Here is a 16718-nt window from a genome sequence, read left to right as displayed (position 1 = left end):
ACAACGCGGCGGCAGCAACGTCCGTGAGGGGGGCAATCGATATACCATCTGGGTATGTTTTTTTGTTAGATAAGGCACATTTATGTTGTGAAAAAAACAAGGAAAAGTAAAAAATAAAATAAAATAAAAAATTTAGATATGCCGACGGCAAGGCCGTCGGCATACCTGCGCACACGGCCACGGATCGATGACGTGCCTAAGGGCGCGGATCGATGACGTGGCAACATCCATGGGCCAGACCTATGCCGACGGCCAGGCCGTCGGCATAGATTTGCCACCCCACGGACAGGCGAGCGATGCGGATCGATGACGTGGCGTCTACGCCGTCAAAAGGCCGTCTCCGTCCGGGTAGCCGGGCCCACGTGCTATGCCGACGGCCTTCTCTATGCCGACGGCCACCGTAGGCATATTTCTATCGACGCCAACGGCTAAGCTTTGACGACGGGGGTCGTCGGCATAGATTGATATACGCCGACGGCTTTTATATGCCGACGGCTTGGGCTGGGCCTTCGGGATAGGCCTATCCGTCGGCATAGGTTCGGCCGCCGGCATCGCCAGTTATTCTGGTAGTGACTCCGCCGTCACCGCCGGAGGATAGGTGGAACCCTAGATCACCTCTAGGGGAAAACTCATACCAACCACGCTAGCTAGCTAGCTCTGACCACGCAGAACCTGTTTTGCTTATCGCGGTTGCGTGTTTTCGTCGGCCCGACGGACGTCCGTGCTGCGAACCTTCCTACAACATTTGTTACACATGTTGCCTCGGGTTGAGATCCTCTGCTGTAATGTAAGGTGTTGTAGTGCGGATGACATGTGGGGCCGGGTCCACATGGCAGTGACCCTACAGCACCATACAGTACTGTAGAGGATCCTGACCCCGTTGCCTCGGGCCTCGGTGGGGAATAGCTTATACAGTAATAGTCAAGTTTCACGTTTGAATTATGCTGAGTGTGCAACGTTCCATGCGTGCCAAATACTTGTTCAACATTGGCGTCGACCCCTATTCTATTATTATATGTTCCAGCTTTTAGAAATAGACATCTCTCTCTCTCTCTCCACTTGTACGTAGTTGATGGCTAACCATACAAAGCAAGTGGGAGCATATTTTATCTGCACGTTTGTATACTTGCACCAATCACACGTGCTCTGACTATGCCGACGTTTCCGTTGGCCCGCCCGACGTCCATGCCGTGAAACTTCGTTTTTTCTGTCACGTTGTCTAGTGCGCGTTCCCCTTTCAGGTTTTGCACATGGGTGTTTGAATTTAGTTGACTATGCAGCACTCCAGCCGTTCCTACTTATTCTCCCTGTTCAACGTTGGGTCCTTATCACAGCAAAAGTGGTGAGCTTGGACTTGATCTACATGGTTTCCTTTCCTTTTCTTTTCTATTCTTTTGGGGATAATATTGTTTTTGCAAGGAAACAATCAACAACTCAACTTTTGGGGGATGGGAGGTGGGAGACACCCTAGCACGCTAGGTGCAGGGTACGAGCAGCCGCTGTGCCGTAGGTCGCGTTCTGCACAGGTTTTGGGGGATAATAGTAGGAGGACGTTCTTGGGTAAAGTCCAAATTATACCACGTGGGAAATCCAGTGGTGCCAAATTTAAAAAGAAAAATACAGTAGGGAAGCATGCAGTTATTTATGGTTGCGCAGAAACACACACTTCACTGAGCCATGGAACAAAGCGGGCGACATGCATGTGATATTCCAATTGACTCGTTTGTACTAATACACTACTACAGTATAATTTTACGTTGCAGCTTCTGGAAATAGGGTTGATGGCATTCCACTACTTCCAGGATTTATACATGAGGGGAAGGGAGGGGAGATGACAATCTCAGCTAACATCAAAAATTATCTTTTTGTTAGGAGCATAATATTTTCATCAAGAATTCTTACATTACCGATTTATACAAGAGGGGAGGGGAGGGGAGATGACAATCTCAGCTAACATCAAAAATTATCTTTTTGTTAGGAGCATGATATTTTCATCAAAAATTCTTACATTACCGATTTATACAAGAGGGGAGGGGAGGGGAGGGGAGATGACAATCTCAGCTAACATCAAAAATTATCTTTTTGTTAGGAGCATAATATTTTCATCAAGAATTCTTACATTACCGATTTATACAAGAGGGGAGGGGAGGGGAGATGACAATCTCAGCTAACATCAAAAATTATCTTTTTGTTAGGAGCGTGATATTTTCATCAAGAATTCTTACATTACCGATTTATACAAGAGGGGAGGGGAGGGGAGATGACAATCTCAGCTAACATCAAAAATTATCTTTTTGTTAGGAGCATAATATTTTCATCAAGAATTCTTACATTGCGATTTATACAAGAGGGGAGGGGAGGGGAGATGACAATCTCAGCTAACATCATAAATTATCTTTTTGTTAGGAGCATAATATTTTCATCAAGAATTCTTACATTACCGATTTATACAAGAGGGGAGGGGAGGGGAGGGGAGATGACAATCTCAGCTAACATCAAAAATTATCTTTTTGTTAGGAGCATAATATTTTCATCAAGAATTCTTACATTACCGATTTATACAAGAGGGGAGGGGAGGGGAGGGGTGGGGAGGGGAGATGACAATTTCAGCTAACATAAAAAATTATCTTTTTGTTAGGAGCATGATATTTTCATCAAGAATTCTTACATTACCTCTATTAGGACTGTTTTCACGAATATGCAATGCTTGCTTATCATTCCATTGGTAGAAGAAGTTGAATAGAGAACAAAAGATGGGTTACATCACATGGCACAACCGCAAGATGGAGTACATGTGCACAGATCAGAGAAACATGGGATGCTCGGAGAAACAACCCAAACGAAGACAATGTCGCAAAGCTTGAATCAATACCAAATACGTCACAAGCAAATAAGATGACACCTTCAAGAAGGGAAACGACGCCGTGACGTCGCCGTCGTTCGGTCCGAGGAACTGGACCTGGGGTGTCCCGTGCTCTTTAATTAGGGGAACGGAGAAAAGGATTGTTTACTGGATTGTCATCGGTGATATTCTGCTTAGTGGCTTGTGGGTCAGTTGGATCGAAGTTTTCAACACTAGATAAGGGTATTCGAGAGAATCAACCTGTGATTGAATGGTTATGAAGGCAGTAGTACCCCAGCTCACCATGGCTCAAATCTTAGGTTTGGCAATCTGGTGTCTTATAAAGGCGAAATATTCTTTTAGTATGAGGCAACGTTCGCGTGAGTAGCGAGGTGTCTATGGTTACTTTGTTAATTTGCATACCCGCCAGCTCAGTCTATGCATGTGTACGTTCATAAAGGTGAGTGTGTGTATATATATGTTGTCTAGCGTCTGTATTCATACAGTGTTTCTCAAAAAAGAAAAGGAATTCGAAGTTGAAAGAATTATTTTGAAAAAAAAAATGCACAGACTGACCTTGTGGTAAGCTATCTTCAAGGTCCAAGATAATTCATGGGACATGTGGTAAGCTATCTTCAAGGTCCAAGATACGAGAAAAACTAGCAAAAGTATAGCTACAAATGTTAAACCGGGAGCAAAAGATAAAATAAGATGCCTGACTCCCTTTTACGAATACGAACTAGGGTGTTTTGCTCAGAAGCAGCATGCTAGAAGTAGTATACCTGCTTGCCTGGTTCGTGTGTGTGAAGCGTGCGGCAAGCTGCCCCTGCCGCCTGCCGGCAATAGCACTCACGCTGATCGTCGTCGTCGGCGGCTGGCGAGTGCGTGACTGCAAAGTTTGCCTGACGCTCGAGCTGATGCGTGGGGGTGGAGGAGGAGACGAAACGATCACACGATATTGCGTCTGGAGGAGGTTCGATCCACATTTCTGATCGGCTAGGCGGCCAGCAAATCGCATATATGATCTTATGGGAGTGTGGTTTCTTTTGCACGTTTATTTGCACCTACCACGCGCTTTGACTTTAGAGCCCATTGTGCACCTTGCGCCTGCTTATCACGCATGTGCGTGATCTTTGTTAAATCGGCCCGACGGGTCCCGGAGCTGCGCGCGAAGCTTCCTCCTCTCTTTATCGGGCCGCCTTTCCTTTTTGGCGGTTTTCTTCAACGCGCATCTCAGATTTCACGGCGGCGGCGCTGCTGCACTTCACCCTTAGCAAACCAGAGATTATTCAACTTTAAAAGAATTGGGTTATACTACTACTGACTTAGAAAACTTTACGAAGCGAATTTGCTGCAACTCGAAGTCTTGTGCATGGAAGAGAATTTACATATTCCTTACTTTGTACTCCCTCAGTAAAGAAATATAAGAACATATAAATCACTATAATTGTATTTTTTTTTTACGAAGGGAGTACTAATCAAAATATATGTGTGGATACTCTGCTCATTCTGGTTCATGCCGCTCTTAATCATACGATAACACTAACGCCCACACGTGTAGCAACATTGCAACTCGCCCACACGCCTGGATCACCGTCCAGTTAAGTTTGCGCGAATCTTGACACACCGAGGCAGTTTTCGCGTGCCACGTAGGACAAGGCCGGTGTGTGGGCGTTGGAGAGGTCGCCCACACGCCCACAACACGCGGTTGCCAGCTGCGTTGTGTGGGCGAACTAGTTTCTGCCCGCACATTCACCACCTAGTCTACGCGCGTGTGGGTGAACTGTTTTTCGCCCACAGGACAGTCGTACGTTGTTGGATGGCAACTACAGTTGCGCGTACGTGGCAACTAGGTAAACACACATGGCAATTATGATTCGTTTGCTAGAAGGCAACTGCAGTTGCGCGTATGTGGCAATCAGGTAAACATACATGGCAACTGTGATTAACCACACGTGGCAATTGGTAAACACACATGGCAACTATTGTTTGATCATATGTGGCAAGTAGTTAATCAAACACAACAACTATGGTTTGATTACACGCAGCAACTATCATAAATTAGACATGTCAACTATAGTTAACCAAAACAGAAATAGTTGTCATGCTTTTACAATCATATTTGCCATCCCGAATAACTACATCTGTCATCCCGGATGGTAACTAAATCGTCATCCCGCGGGTACCTATTAAGCTGCGCCAGGACGTGTGGGCATATTTTCTTCGTGCCACACGCGCGGAGTAGGGATGAGTAGTATTTATTGGGCGTGTGGCATGAAGTAGCGCTTCTTTTATGAGCTTCAATCCATGCCTCTTGGTTTGGTTCAAATATGACCAACCGGGCTACAATATTCAATACTTGTAGGCAAAACTCAAAACTATTGGGATCTTGATGAGAGATGTGGAAATCTGTTGTGAGTTTGCAAATATAGGCTATTTTCGGAGTGCGGATGCAAATGTACCAAGGGGGCACGTGTAAATGCTGAGCGAGTTGATCCCGTCCCTTGCATATAAGTCCAACGCACCACACAATCCTGGAGCAGGTATCATGTGGTGAGCTGTATCACTTGATATTTTCCCCCTCACCCACCTACACGGTAGAGCCACTCAAAGCCTCCTGGCCCACCTACAAGGTCACACACACACTGACTATCAGGTCCCACCCTTTTTTCTTTTGAAACTAACTATCAGGTCCCACCTGATCTCTACTATGTCACGATTACAGCACTGACGCCGTCATGGTGTAGGCGTGACAAGGACACTGTCCATCTGTTTGAGAGAACATTTCCATGTTAGTTATGCTTATCGAATATTCCCTCCGTTCTAAAATGTATGACATTTTGGTATGCTAAACGGCTTACCAAAACGTCATATATTTTGAAACATAGGTAGACTGCTCAGAGTAAGAGCAGAGCATGCGCACGCACGCTATTGTTTTGGTATGAAAACCCATGCATACCTCACTGTCCATGCATCCAAGCACACATGGGTTTTTATTTTTTTTGAGGATCACACACGGATTTTCTGAAGACATAATGCACGTTCACATTTGCTTGCCGTCCTCGGTGGGGCACGGCTAATGGTCAACTTCCACGTTTTGCTTATGGTGTTTCACTGTCTGATGATTTCAGTATACTAGTCCACTATTTCCTTATATTTTCTTTTCCTTTTGATATAATATTCTAGGAAAAGGTTCTCACGTACGTAGTAAGTCCATACTATGTCGTCTACCGCGTTGGAACTCGAGAGGTGCTGGATTTCAGCAGGAAATTCAATGGAAAGAAACATCCTATTTACTGTACAATTTTCTTGCGTAGAAACATATATAATACACTTCACCGATCCATGGAACCAAGCCGGCCAGGGACGTGGGAAAGGAACGAAAATTCTAGACTAACGGAGTAATACGGACGTTTTACACGATCCCTTCGTTAACTTATCTTCACCGCCCCCTGATTTTCAGGGGGTGTGGGCCCCTCATCCCCTTTCCTTCCAATCAAGTTATCCCACCTAAGCATCCCTGTAAATCTTAGAAAAAATCATCCGGTGCGTGTAGCATTGCTCGGAAAGGAATGGGATAATCCTATTGGCTCCTTTCTACATAGCAGTTGACCAATTAACCAATGGAGATGAAAATTGTAATGAATATGAACAGGAAGAAACAAATACGGATACAAGAAGAGCTAGCTTGCCGCCGTCCATGCACGAACAAAAATGCACACAACATGCTGAGATAAAGAGGAGGTTATTTTGCATCCATCGAAAACAAAATAGAGGATGACTATCTGTGGCACAAATGTTGGCATCGTTACACGTAATTGCCCGCTCTTCTACCTAGTGCACCCTATAGCTCTATGCATGTGTAGTGCTCTGCTGAGTAAAGAATGAAACCAAGGTAAACATATTCTAGCTAGGTCAACCAATCAGTATATAATTATATACAACTCCGTGATCTAAACGAGTATGAATCAATCACCATATATCACCATATCCAAAAGTAAGGTCCAAGCAAATAATGGACTACTTGTCAAAGGTCGCCGCCCAGTCCTTGGCACGAGAAGAATGGTCGTTTTCCGGCGTCTCTCCTTCATGCGAACCCAAGCTTGCAGACCTGCACATTTACAGTTGGAAATGGTCAATGGCTGTCAATTACGAAGTGATTAGATGTCGTAGTGTTTTCTTCTACGAGGAGGTCATAGTACGTTAGTACTCCCTCAGTCTCATAATATAAGAGCGTTTTTGATACTAGATTAGTGTAAAAACGCTTTTATTATAGGACGGAGGGAGTATTATAGAACATGTGATCACTGGGCACGTAAACACTTGCCTCTCTCTATTCTTCTGGAAGAAGCGCCTGGATGACGAAGACGGTGCCTGGGGCAGCGCATCTGCACATAAAAAGGTCGATCTCAGGCCAGTGAACTGAATGTATGCAATGCATGGGTTAGTTCATGAAGGCAAATTAAGATTGAGACGACGGCGCTACGTACCACGTACGACGGCGTACATACCTGGAATGAAGTTGGCGGAAAGGCGTCCATCATCTCCGGCGGCCGGCGCATGGCCGCCAGCATCCACTAGCTCGGCCCCTCTTTCGATGATGAGGCGGCCGTCGGAGTCGACCTCAGGCACAACCCAAAGATCCTCCACCCACTTGGCCACGTCGCTGTCGTCGTCGTCAGCCGGCGCCGGCGCCGCCTCCCGTAGGGCCGCCCGCTTCTCACAGCAGCTGCTTTTGGCGTGCCGCCTTAGGTTTTTTTTTTGTTAGACAAGCTCCGAAGCTTTTTATTCCGACGTCACAATGTTTACAGGGACGAAAGAAAGACCGCCCGGCTGTCCCAACCAAACATGTCGGCCAGCCGGAAGGAATAATGCATGCTTCGCGAGCTTGTGAGCCTCAATATTCAAGCTCCTAAATTCGTGAGCAATATTACACAGAGAATGTTGGGCGGGCCAAACTGAACCTGTGCTACACCTGGGCTGCTGTAGCTGGCCTGTGTTGTAGTGCGTGGCTTGGGCCTAGTTACAAATATGTATTTTTGCAGAAAAGTAGGGCGGGCCATGGCCTGGTTTGGCCCTCACATAGCTCCGCCAGTGGGTGCGAGGTCCCGTGCTTCTTTGCGCTGGCTTGTAGGGTGGTGCCGCACCTGTTGCACCTCGCCATGGCACACGCTCCGGCGGCGCCCGAGACGATGACGCGGTGGAAGTCGTCCCACACCGAGGGTTTGCGCCTCCCCGTGTTGCTGTGGTTCGCCGACGCCACGATCCAAGCTCCTTGCTCCACTGCACGTACGCCGTGGTGCGTAGCTAAGCTAAACGACCGGCAGCGAGGAGAGGAAGGGGGGCACGTGGCCATCCGTCGATAGGGAGAGAGAGAGGGGGGGGGGGGCTTAGCTAGGCTTGTTCGATGTTGTCTGGTGACACTAGATCGTCGACGACGCACGTTGCTGCGCCCGTCCATTTTGCCAGTATAATATTAATGATTGATGTAATTATATATAAATGTAGTAATTTAATCATCATATAATCATACATTATATTTAAGGGTAGTATTATCTATGAATCATGTTTTTTGACCCGAAATTCAACTTATGGTGTGTGCGTTTGTGCTTGTTTATTTTGTCGTGAGCATGTTACTTATTGGTGGAACAAATAATATGAGTTTATTGTGCTCAGGAATTTGTTGGATGTTAAGAAGACAATAGTTTGATTTTGTATAAGAATACTCCCTTCGTTTGGGTTTTATTGGGTCCGCTTGTATTTAGTGTCAAACTTTGACCATAAATTTAATTAATAAAATATAAAATATATGTAACAAAATTATGCTGTGAGAATCTCCTTTTGAGTACATTTTGTAGCATACAAAGCATATCTTGTTAGTCGTATAGATGGTCAAAATTTGACTCAAAATTCAAGAAGCTCAATGGGGGTTGGGGGGGGGGGGGGGGGGGACAATGAGCACTGCACGGACAATTGTAACAGCTACAGCAAAACGGTCGTCAAACACATCTCCTATAAAACCACAATCACACCGGTAGTGACTATCCAAATGCAGAAGTTCATATACTGCCCACAATCTAGGTACAACTCAGGCGATTTCTGCTCCTGCTTGGTGAACTTCTGCTTCCGAAAGTCTGTATTCCATCATCACTGTAGGTTCAGGTTAATAACAAATTTTGGCAACAATGATTGTAAGCAAGAAATGAGGATGACACAACAAAATTAATTAGGCGCTCTATTTTTATTTCCACACCTCAAGAGTTATGCCGGCTGATGGACATGGTTCCCTACCGGAGAACACATATATAGATAAGTGAACAAACTATTGAAACAGAACCTATACTTATATGAAAGAGTGAGACATAGCTTTGTATCAAGCATAGCATAAGGAACATAAACAGACACATCTATTTACTTCTTTGTTACACTTTTTTTATCAAACTGAAACCACCCTTTATTTTTATGTTAAAAAATAAAGTACATCTTTTACTTAATTGACAATAGCTTTGTGTACTTTCAACCATTCTTGTATTAAGCATTTCTCAAAATCATCAGGCATCACACTCGTACAAGGTTTTACCTGATGGTGAGGATTTTGGATGTCCCAAACTGACTGAGGGGTGGACCTTGGTCACCTATGCTTTGTGCAATATCTCCTCACCGGCGTGAAATAACAATCACCACCTGCATGGAATAGGAATTGAAAGATATTAGTATGAGTGGAAGAAGGGATAGCACAGGAAAGGGGGGAACAAAGCTAGAGGCCGACCTAGCCGAGAACCGTGCTGAGTAAGAAGGTGATTGGGAGGGCCGGGCGAGGGAGCATATATACAACATAGATCTGAAAATAGAAAGACACGCACCTTCGTTAATCGCCATAGGCGAGTGGCATACATAATCCACCATAAATGACTCTAGAAACTGAAGATTGATTGCCTTCTTCAAATCCCAAAGGATCAGTTTCGATTGTCGATCTACCTCACGGAATTGCCGAACACCCGGATGCCTATTGCCTCGACCCGTATCACACCCGTGAGTTGGTTCCCCTCAAAGACAAATCACATGCATCGCTTGGATCCAGGGATCCCCGCGTCCCCTGCATCGCGCTCGGCTGGATCGAGCCAATCAATCCTGTTGACCTTCCCTCTAGCAGCGACCGAACGCTTTTTCCTCGGGGTGATAGCGATCGGCGCACGGGTGGACGATCAAGCGTGCGGGTTAGCCAAAATAACTGCGGTGGAGCTCGAAATTGGCAGCAGATCTAACGGCTCAGATCGACCAGATCACGCGAACGGACGGCCAGAAACGCTTAATTCGTGAGAAGGCTCGCTTTAGGCTCGGTTATTGTCCTAAATGGGCTGCCGGTGACAGGTGTATATATGCTGCCACGTACGGGCCAACCCAAAGGCAGGCCCGAGGGCATGCATGCAAGCAAGTATCTATCGCTGGGGAATGCATCCTGCCTAGCTAGTCTTTGCACTTGCCGGCACGAAATGGCATATATGCTCTTTCGTGCACATATATATACCCACACACTGTCGCTTCCGTCAGGTTCGATCTACATTTGTGTTGGCGAGGCGGGCCAGCAAATGGCATATATGCTCTTATGAGTAGTTGTGCCCCAAAATCCATGCATGCAACGTTTATTTGCACCGACCACGCGCCTTGACTTTTAGAACCCTGGTGCAGGCTGCGCTTGCTTATCACGTGCGTGAAGAATATCGGCCCGACAGGTGTGCCAAGCTTCCTCTATTCTTCACGTCCTCCCGCCCGCGTTCCTCTTTTTATATCGAGACGCATTTCCTTTTCTTTCTTTTTGGGGCTTTCCGTTGACGCGCATTTCAGGTTTCACGGCGGCCGCCAAACGGGGCGGACCGGGTGCTAGCTCCAGGAAGCCACTGAAGTGCCAAAAACAACCATATTTGAATTTGCATCCGGATTTGCCACCATATTTCTTCCGTATCTCAAAAATTTATCATTTTGCTTGCTAATTTTCTCAATAAACACAAATGGCCGATTTGAGGTAGTTAACTCCGATTTCTGACACGGTTGGCCCACCTGTCAGCCCGACCTCCCTCTGTCCCGCTCTTCCAATACGGTAGGCGGCGGAGGGACGGGAGGCGATTGTGGTGGCTTCTCTGAGGTGGACAACCAGCTCGGTAGCAGTAGCTTGCCGACGCAGCGGGCTCCTTCGCTAGAGCGAACCCATTCGCCGCCGGAGTTTGATATGGAGCGGCGGGTGGCGGCGGCCCTGGCCCGCAAGATAAGGGCTTCCGGCGTGTGCGAAGACCATAAGTGGGATTCAGATTTGAATGGCGTCTGGTAAGCCTTTCTGCTCCCCCCCCCCCTCCCCTTCTCTTTGTGGCATTTATAGGTTTTGTCTGATTTAGGGTTAGGTATTTACTTGATTCATATGGATTTAGAGTTAGGAATAGGGTTTGTGACACTGGCCAGGATCTGGAGTTAGAGTGTAGGGCTAGGATTTGCTCTCTCAATGTGGTATGTAATTACATGTTAATTTACTGCTTTCGAATTACATGTTGATTTACAGCCTGCTTGTTTAACGCATTGTTTTATTGATTGACATGTTGAGTTACATATATGGTTTGTTTTGCATATGAGTGTTTGTTTACTGCAAGGTTCTACTTATGCAGTACAGGAATATTACATATGAGTGTCCGGTTGACCTACGGATTTTTAGGTGACATGTAGTAATTATTTCTGTTACAATAATTATTTATGTTACACCTAAAGTAAAGACTGATGGATAAATATATGATTCAATTATAATAGTTAAGTAAAGCAATAAATCAATATAATAGACAGTGATTCAAATTCAATAAATTAGTAATTCTATTTATTTTCTGTATAGTTTGGATCATGAGATATGGGAAATTAGGTTTCATTTTCAAGGAAGAGACAACTTGGAGAGGGCCATTTCTCTTTCAAAAATAACCTTTATGTAACATGTTAACACTGATGGAGACTGAGGAGGGATATACTGAAGCTGACTAGATGTTCTATGTGAAAGAAGATGGAAAGGGGGAAGCAGATATGCAGGTGATAGACAGTAAAGATAGGGTAGAGGAGATGCTTGATCAGTATGCTGACAAGAAGTTGTTGAACATCACTGTAATTAAGGCTGTTGTGCCTAATCCGGGAGATTTGAATACGGGATACTATGTTGAGGAAATATTACCAATAGGCACAGTTGGGCAATCCAACATAATAAGTATAGATGAGGCTGGGGTATTGTTTCTCTTTGAAGAATCTAACAGTGAGGAGTTGTATGTTGTGCCTATCCGTACTGCACAACTAGGTGAAGATCTAGTTTATGTTAACACACATGAGAGCATTAATTTGCAAAAAGGCAAGGGGCAAAGGGAAAGTACAAGAATACTATGGCCTCTCTGATGATGAGGGATTTGTTGATTTCAACTGGTGTGAGTACAAACCAGATGATCGTGACAGAGCTATAGAGGAGGAAGATGTGATTATTGAGCAGCTGAGGTAGAGAAGAAAGCAAAGGGAAGATCATATGGTTCACTTTCAAGGAGACACGGAAGTGAAAGAGATGTGCCCAGAGGTAGAGGACTCAGACACAGAACTTGAGACACCACTTCCTCAAACATTTAAGAAAGTAGGGAAAGCTGGACCAACTACAAGAAGTCCCCATCAGGCTGAGAGTGAGGTCATTCCTGATTTTATTCCATCTGATGATTCAGGTTATTTCCCTGGAGACTATGACATCGGTGATTCATATGACGAGGCTAGTATACAAGCTATACTACTTCCTTGTGGAAGGAAGAGCCAAGACAAGAGGGCCAAGCCTAAGAAGTCATATGATGAGACAATGCCACATGCTCATGAGAAACTCTGCTTGAAATTGTGCTTTACTGATGTCAGTTCAGAAAAGCACTTAGGAGTTATCTAGCTGCCACTTCTTGTTCTGGCACTCTGCATCCCTCCAATCAAAGAGCTTTATCACATCATCAACTAGCTAGTTGTATTGAGTGTCAAAGATGGTCCAACTCCTTGTTCAGCTTGGCAATGTCTTTCTGATGGACCTCATGATCCATCATCCTGCCATGATTTTCCTCATGAAACATCTCCCATATCTTGCAAGTGCTTGAATAGGGTCTGAAATCGAAAACAAAACATGAACCCTAACCCCTAGGTGAAAAGCCGAGCACTTACCCAGATCTCCATGTCCATGCCGACCAACTCCTTCTCGCTGCTCTCCTCTCCATCCTCCACGACAGCATCACTGAACGACGGTGAGGAGACAGTGACTCAGCGGCGAGGGGCTCGGCGGCGACAAGAGGGGAGGGCAGAGCCGAGAGAGAGAGCAGGTGGAGTGGACGAGTGGGAGTGGAGTGGGCGACGAGATGCTACCCGTCACCCTTGTTTTGTACCTAGAACGCGAGATCTAATAGCCGTCAACCCACTCGCCGTCTCACTTGTCCGACGTGGCACCTGATCGGTGGGCCAACCGCGTCAGAAATCGGAGTTAACTGCCTCAAATCGGCCATTTATGTTTATTGAGAAAATTAGCAAGCAAAGATGCAGATCTTTGAGACGCACAAGAAATGTGGTGGAAAATCTGGATGCAAACTTCAAATGTGGTGGTTTTTTGCTGTTCATTCTCAGGAAACCGGTGACAAACAAGAAGATGGGAAGAACAGTTAACCAAAGACTATTATTCAACTTTCAAAGTATTAGGTTATACTAACATAATCCCACTGGCCACTTGACTCCTTGAGCAAATGAATCTTCACGGCAAGTACCAGGGTAACCAAGGGTTCTGTTCTGCTAACAGATTCTGACTGATTCACCGCAGAGAAAGAGCAGAGTTAACGTGTATGGTATACACTGTTTTAGTGTTTTAGGAAGAAAACCAATGATTTACCGTGTATATCCTTACTGCGGATGCACTATTGATTTCTAGATTATAGAAGATTTATTTTTGTGACCAATAAGATCATTCGTTGACCAGTTTGGCTACCCATAAATGTACAGGGAACGAGCTTCGCCGTCGCAGGTCAGTCCGAAGATAAGAACAGGTTTTCATCCCGACCAATATTCACCGCCACCGAACGCCGCACCCTGGTACCACGCTGCCCACACGGCCATGGCCACCAGGCAGCACCAAGTCACGGGCTTTGCCCAGGAGCACCGCGACACCACCACCAGGGCCGCCGCCCCAGCATCCATGACCTTGACGCCACCTCACCCGTCACCCACCGCTACCCCCAACTAAAGAGACGAATGGAAAGGAACCGCCTTTCGCACTCCTGAGCAGTCCCCAGCGTCGAGACCCGAAGTCCGGCCAAACCTGGCCACCATCGACCCGTCCTGCTGCCGGGCGCGAGACGAGCTCGGTCCTGCAGCCAGGCGCGAGACGAGTCAGATCCTGCTGCAGGGCGCGAGACGGGCTCGGTCCTGCTGCCGGGCGCGAGACGAGTCCGGTCCTGCTGCCGGGCGCGAGACGAGCTCGGTCCTGTCGCCGGGCGCGAGACGGGTGATGGGCGTCGCTGTGGGAGGGCCAACCCTCCGATGAAGGTAGCGACTGAACGACGGGGAGAGGAATCGAAGATCGTCAAGGGCGCTCACCGACAGGCAGACGCTGAAGAAGTCTAGCCACCGCCTTGAAACGACCCAGACCACCGCCATGGGCCACCACCACGCCGTGGAACCCCACATCCACGCCGGGACCCCGAGGGACTGCTCCGAGCCGCCCGCCGACGGCCCAGTGACAGATCCAAGGAGCAGGCTGGCAGCCGCCGCCATCCCCTCCCGAATCCGCGACCAGGACGAGCCCCGGCCTCCGCCCTGCGCCGCCAGCCGAGTCCCCGGTGAGAAATCTAGCCGGATCTGGCCGGAAACCGGCTCGCCCGCAACCACCAGCATCGCTGCCGCCGTGTCAGATCCGCCGCCGCCACGGGTGCGCCCACCACCGTGAGGCCCTCCATGTCGCCACCCCGGACCAGCAGCCCCGCCGCCGGACCAAGCAGCCACGCCGCCGCGCCCCCCGAAAGCACAACGCCGCTGTACGAGCAGGGCGCCCCGCGCCGCCGCCGCCCGAGCAGGGAGAGACGAGGCCCCGCCACCGCCAGCACCAAACGGGCTTCGCCCGCCGGCGCGAACGGGCGGCGGCGAGGGAGGAAGACGAGGGGAGGGGAACCGGCCGACGACGCCCTAGGGTTTCCCCCCGGTTGCCCGCAGGGACGACGCGGGGGGAGGAGGGAAGGAGAGGTCAAGATGATCGATCAGCTAGTTGTATTGTGTGCCAAGATGGTCCAACTCCTTGTTCTGCTTGGCAATGTCTTTCTGATGGACCTCATGATCCATCATCCTGCCATGATTTTCCTCATGAAACATCTCCCATATCTTGCAAGTGCTTGAACAGGGTCTGAAATCGAAAACAAAACATGAACCTTAACCCCTAGGTGAAAAGCCGAGCACTTATCCAGATCTCCATGCCCATGCTGACCAACTCCTTGTCGCTTCTCTCCTCTCCATCCTTCCACAACGACATCACTGAATGACGGCGAGGAAACAGTGCCTTAGCGGCGAGGGGCTCGTCGGCGACAAGAGGGGGGAGGGCAGAGCGGAGAGAGAAAGAGAGAGCGGGTGGATTGGATGAGTGGGAGTGGAGTGGGCGACGAGATGCTACCCGTCACCCCTGTTCTGTACCTAGCACGCGAGACCTAATAGCCGTCAACCCACTCGCCGTCTCACTTGTCCGACGTGGCACCTGACCGGTGGGCCAACCGCGTCAGAAATCGGGGTTAACTGCCTCAAATCGGTCATTTATGTTTATTGAGAAAATTAGCAAGCAAAGATGTAGATCTTTGAGACGCACAAGAAATGTGGTGGCAAATCTGGATGCAAACTTCAAATGTGGTGGTTTTTGCTGTTCATTCTCAGGAAACCGGTGACAAACAAGAAATGGGAAGAACAGTTAACCAAAGACTATTATTCAACTTTCAAAGAATTAGGTTATACTAACATAATCCCACTGGCCACTTGACTCCTTGAGCAAATGAATCTTTACGGCAAGTACCAGGGTAACCAAGGGTTCTGTTCTGCTAACAGATTCTGACTGATTCACCGCAGAGAAAGAGCAGAGTCAACGTGTATGTATACACTGTTTTAGTGTTTTAGGAAGAAAACCAATGATTTACCGTGTATATTCTTACTGCGGATGCACTATTGATTTCTAGATTATAAAAGATTTATTTTTGTGACCAATAAGATCATTCGTTGACCAGTTTGGCTACCCATAAAATAAGCACTGTAAAATCATTTATAATCTAGAAAATGTACCAGACTTTTGAAAAATGTACACTTTGACCCAAGTCATCGTTCCACTTTCAAGTTTTTGTTCACAAATTCAGAAAATGTACAGGACTTTTGAAAAATGTTCATGTATTTCAAAATTTGTTCACAAATTTAGAAAATGTTCATCTTTCAAAAAAAACTTCTGGAATTGCAAAAAATGTTCGCGGTTGCAAAATTTGGTCCGAAAATTAAAACATGTGCATGTTTGAAAACTGGTTAAGGAATATTAAAAAATGTTCGTGTTTCCAATTTTTTGTTATATATGTCCTGAAGTTCCATTTTCAACTTTTTGTTCAAAAATTCAAAAAATGTTCAAGATTCCATTTTTTGTAATTTCATGAAATGTTCCAATTTTTAAATCTTTGTTGAAAAATTGAACAAAAAATGGCGGTTTAAAAATTTGTTCGAAATTTCATAATTGTTTGTTACTTCAAAGGGTGGTTCATGTTTTTCCAAAACATTTTCTGCAGTTTCAATTTTTTGTTCGCATATGCAAAAACATGTTCCCGTCTAAAAAAAATGTTCAACAATT

The 16718-nt window shown here is 46.6% G+C and overlaps 1 protein-coding gene and 1 long non-coding RNA gene across 3 annotated transcripts in view; one reads left to right on the top strand and one right to left on the bottom strand.

Annotated features, from left to right (window-relative positions):
- Nucleotides 1-16718, top strand: part of LOC123072249 (putative F-box/FBD/LRR-repeat protein At1g78760) — a 171198-nt gene that overhangs the window by 137295 nt on the left and 17185 nt on the right. The gene's annotated exons all lie outside the window — the stretch shown is intronic.
- On the bottom strand, nucleotides 3200-3813 carry LOC123072253 (uncharacterized). Its single transcript, XR_006434967.1, has 2 exons — nucleotides 3625-3813; nucleotides 3200-3501 (listed from the first exon to the last, which is right to left on the bottom strand). It is a non-coding gene; the product is annotated as an uncharacterized lncRNA (long non-coding RNA).

Source organism: Triticum aestivum, chromosome 3B (genome assembly GCF_018294505.1).
Source record: "Triticum aestivum cultivar Chinese Spring chromosome 3B, IWGSC CS RefSeq v2.1, whole genome shotgun sequence".
Lineage (NCBI taxonomy): Eukaryota > Viridiplantae > Streptophyta > Magnoliopsida > Poales > Poaceae > Triticum > Triticum aestivum.
Note: the sequence above shows the minus strand (reverse complement) of the source record. Positions and strands in the feature narration are given on the sequence as shown.